This window comes from Rhineura floridana, chromosome 14 (assembly GCF_030035675.1).
Source record: "Rhineura floridana isolate rRhiFlo1 chromosome 14, rRhiFlo1.hap2, whole genome shotgun sequence".
In the NCBI taxonomy this organism is placed as follows: Eukaryota; Metazoa; Chordata; class Lepidosauria; order Squamata; family Rhineuridae; genus Rhineura; species Rhineura floridana.
Genome location: NC_084493.1, coordinates 5,304,944 through 5,310,045, shown reverse-complemented (window position 1 = coordinate 5,310,045; position 5,102 = coordinate 5,304,944).

Here is a 5,102-nt window from a genome sequence, read left to right as displayed (position 1 = left end):
CCCATGTGCTGGCAAGGATCCACAAGGATTGGCACCTGGATCCACATGTGGTGAGAACGTATAAAAGTAAAAGCCTTTGGGGAGAAGGTTTTCTCAGAAATCTCATTAATAATTGACGTGGACATGGACTGCCTTCAAGTCGATCCCGACTCCTGGTGACCCTATGAATAGGGTTTTCATGGTAAGCAGTATTCAGAGGGGGTTTCCCATTGCCTCCCTCTGAGGCTGAGAGGCTGTGACTGGTGCAAGGTCACCCAGTGAGCTTCATGGCTGTGTGGGGATTCGAACCCTGGTCTCCCAGGTTGTAGTCCAACACTCTAACCACTATGCCACACTGGGTCTCATATCATTAATAATTAAACAAAATATTTATCCCTCTCCTTCGTTGGCTCTTTGGAATCTGTTCATGGGTGCTGCTAGAGAGATAAAAAATAAAGAGCTGGTCATATATTTATTGACAGCACAGGGTCATTGATAGCAAAGCATTGGAAGGTATTCAACCTGCATAGTTTAGATTGCTGGTATAAGAAGGTCTGGCAAATAGCTCTGATGGAGAAAATATAACACAAGCCTAGGGCATCTAGGGGACAAACTACAGAAGGTCAATTTTTAGCAATATGGCAGGAGTTTTTTTCTTATACAAATGATGATACACACAGGTATCCAATTCCCTTGGCCTATGTAGAAAGATGGTGTAGATGAATCGAACTTTGTGGGAACTGGATAAAAGAAAAAGGAACAAAAAGAAATGAGGTCAACTAATCAGTTGTAAAGTCCGATTCCCTGAAAACATGGAATAAATTGGCAATTTAGCATGCCTGTAATGTTCTAAATGAATAAGATGGGGAAAAAGTGTTGATTATATACATGGAATTATGTGTTTATCCGCTCTGGTTGTAATTTATAGTTTGCAAATTAATTTAGCTTAGTTCTGGGTTTTTTTCCCTTTCCTTTTTTAATTTTGTTCATTTCCTTTTTTTAAATTTAATTTGTTATGAATTGTAATGTTGAAATAACAAAAGAGTATGATTAAAAGAAGAAGAAAAAGAAGAAGGACTTGAAAAGGGCATCACAAAGCCAGGCCTTCCTAAACTCTGAGGGCTCATCCAGACCATACTAAAAATCCACGTTTTCCTTATGGGAATTGTCCACTGGTCGTACAAACCTGATTGCTTTGCACTCGAATCAAACTTTTGGTATACCCTTTTTTGTTTACAAACTTCCTCCCTCCCTTCTTGTGTTGCTGATTGGCTCAGATTAGAAGGGAGAGAGGTGAGGGTAGGAATAGGATCCACATTTTGGTGCTGGTTGAATTTTCACTCCATCCAACTTCCTTCCAGTACCACTTTGTCAGGGATCAATGTTCACTATTTGCTATACATATTGATTTTCCCCGCCAAAATATTGATATTAATATAGATATTTTTAAAAATATCAATTTTCATAGTTTTTTTAAAATATTATTTGAAATGAAATATCAATATCTATATTTTGAGGGAAATCAATATATATTAATATTGATATTTCCCTCAAATATTAATGATAGTCATTTAAAATATCAATATTTTTTATAAAATCTATGGAAAATCAATATTTTTGAGGCATTTTTTTTTAAAAAAAAGCTACTTCAGCTGCAGAAAACCGCTAGAAAAAAAACTGATCCGTGAGGACAAAAAAAAGTGAATAGGAAATCCAGTGTCAAATTCAATTTTTGCAAAATTTGAGTACATCCCTAGGTGAGGGAGCCAATGGGAACGCAAGAGAAGCAAGAGCCATGGAAGGAGGTTAAACTGTGAGTCAAAGCAACTGGCATCTTTCCTCACCAACTGTTTGTAATCAATTTCTTTTTCCTTTTCGGTGTACAATTGGTTTTGGGAACTCCAGATCAAGGGAGGGGGAAATGCAGGAAAGCAGTGATTGGAGGAGAATGTCATATGGATGAGAGTGGATTGATGGAGACACAAGGCATTCCATTACAGATTATACTGATCTATGGATGAGCCCTGAGATCACACTTCCCAAGCACTGGATTTAGTATTGCACACAAAATTCAGTATCTCGAAATATCTGTTCCCAGGGTTTTTAAATTTGATTTCAAACAAACCAAGCTTCTAGTCCTTATGGCTGCAAATATAGACATATTTATCATATTTATATCCCACATATCCTCCAAATAGGTGCAAACTGTGGTAGCACGAATGCTCATTGGGGCTGCTGAGATAATTACACTGGCTGCCCATTAGCTACTGGACCAAGTTCAGGGTTCTGGTTTTGGTGTACAAAGCCCAATACAGCCTGGGATCAGGATACCTGAAGGATCGTCTTACCCCTTATATACCTAGTCGATCACTGCGCTCTGCAGGTGATGGCCTTCTGCAGATACAATCTTATCAGGAGGTCCTTGACTCACAACATAGGAAGTGGACCTTTTATGTTGTAGCACTTACAGTTTGGAATTCCCTCCCCTTAAATATTAAACAGATGCCATCTCTGTTATCTTTTTGATGCCTATTGATGACCTTCCTCTTTCATCAAGCCTTTTAAGTAGAGACCTTATCCCAGTCTACATCTGTGCTGGAATTGCTTTTTAAGATGCTTTTAAAGCCGTTTTTAAAAAAGAGATGTTTTTAAATTTGTTTTTATTTTAATATGTTTTTAAAGATATGGTGTTTTAATATGTTCTAACGTATTTTGTTTTTAAGGTGTTTTAGAGTGTTTTTAGTGTTTTTGTTTGCTGCCCTGGGCTCCTTCTGGGAGGAAGGGCAGATATAAATTTAATAAGAAAGAAAGAAATGAAACTAGTTCAGGGCATTGAACATGGGAGTTTATTTCCTGTTTCAATGCAGAAATACTGAAAACTATTCCTTTTGGGGGCCTGTAGGTCTTGCATAGAATTTCTTCTTGTGGGATTATAAAGGTTCTTGTTGTAGGTCCTTGCACAGAATTTCTTGTTTCCCTTCTTTAGACATTCTGTCACAGACTAGACAAAAGGAGACAAAAAAACTCTCCCAAATTTAACACCAGAAGAAATGCCTTTGGATCACAAGTTGCATCACAAAGAATTTAAGGGATGGATGGATCTGTTTATTTCTTGTCCATTTCACATGGTTTTTACCTACAACTCTGTTCTGTTACATTTCTGCATTAATCTGTGAGTAGCAGTTTGGAATGCTGAAAGTGCTGAGGCCTGCATTGCAAAATTGGAACTAGTACATATAGCTGTGTCCCAGTTGGCACATTAGAGGTTCAGATCAGACTTTTGGGCAGGACTGGTCACAGATCAATTTCCTCAAGCAACCCTAGAATTTTCTCCCAGTGGTGTGGTGTGGAGAATGTGACAGAAATTTGGGCCAAAGGATTATTGCAGATTTCCTTTAAGGCATGAGCCTTTTTAGATGGGAAAATATATATTCCGCATTACTCAAGCATTTCCCTTTCTTCTTCTGAAGTATCCTCCCTCCACGCCTGCAGGCATGCACGTGTACATGCCCATACACAAAGAAACATTTATTGTTCATATATTTTGCATGTATGTGTGTACAAAACAGCTTAAAATAAAGCATATTAGGAACCTGGGCATATTTCTGCTGGGGTTGACAGTTTCAAGGTGCAGATTCATGGAGGCTATTTACAAAATATCAAAGGATGTCAGATCCTCAGCATTCTTCCTTTCTTCCTTCTACATTCACAACTGCAAAAATAGCTGGCATCGTTTCAGTCACATCCGGTGATATTCAACATGACCCCACTGCAAGCCTATATGACGTATGCATCTACTCAGAAGTAAGTCTGATTGAGTTCAGTGGGGCTAGTCACTCCCATGTAAGTGGGCATAAACCCACTTATCCTCCCCCCCAAAAAACACACAAACTTCTTCAAGAGGTGGTGGGAAATAAGATGCATTTTAACGTTGCTTTGTGCTGACTTCAAGAGAAAATTGGGCTATACAATTGAGCACAAAGAAGGACAATTCTGTTTTATTTCCACTGCTTTCACTTTCCCAGAAATGATGCCGTTTGGTTTGCTTTTAAATACTCTCATTATGGATGTACGGCGCCACTCTATGAAACACTTCCCCTCCCTCGTAAACCCCCTCCTCCTTCATCACGATCCACACATGCAACAGAATAAATTTGTAGACTCCTGAGGTGGCAGAATGCAAGACACCAGTTCAGACTGCAGGTGGAAAAATGTAATAATATCTCTTCGACATTCCATGACTGTTAGCTCTTAATCTCCATCTTTGCTCTTTGGATTTTGTGATTATCTATTTATACAGTTGTATATTCTTTAATGGTTGGTTGACCGCAACAACAAACGTTGTTGTTGGAAGGTGCCCCATGTAAAAAGAAAACATAGAAACCAAGTCAGGCCACTAGTCCACTTGGCTCAGTATTGCCTACACTGACTGGCAGGGGCTCCCCAGGCTTTCAGAGAGGCGACCCTCCCAGCCCCATATGGAGATGCTGAGGACTGAACATGGAACTTCCTGTGTACAAGTCAGTTGCCTTGCCACTGAGCTGTGGTTCCTCCCCTGAAGCTATCATATATCGAGGCAGACTGTTGATCCATCTAACTCTGTATTATCTACTCTGACTGGCAGCAACTCTCCAGGCTTCCAGATAGGGACTGCTGAGTTAACAGCTCTTCCCCAAATGCTCCTGCAAGCAGAAAAGTTGCTCATCAGGGAGAATGCTTCCAGCCAAACCCTCCCCTTCCCTGCAGGGAAGCTGTTTTCTTAATGTGAGGGATATTGAAAAAATGGCACAGCAGGGCTGTTGGGACCAGAATTCGGAGAATTAGAACATGTGATTCTCAGCAACTGGTAAACAGAGGAATTCTGCCTCCAATGATGGAGGCAGAACATAGCCATTGTGGCTAGTAGGCACAGATAGCCTTGTCCTCCATGAAATTGCCTAATCTTCTTTTAAAGCCATCCAGGTCGGTGGCCATCACTGCCTCTTGTAGAAGCAAATACCATAGTTTAACTATGTGCTGTGTGAAGGAGGACTTCCTTTTGTCTGCCCTGAATCCCAGCTTCATGGGTCGGTCCCGAGTTCTAGTTTATGAGAGAGGGAGAAAAACGTCTCGCTATCTACCCA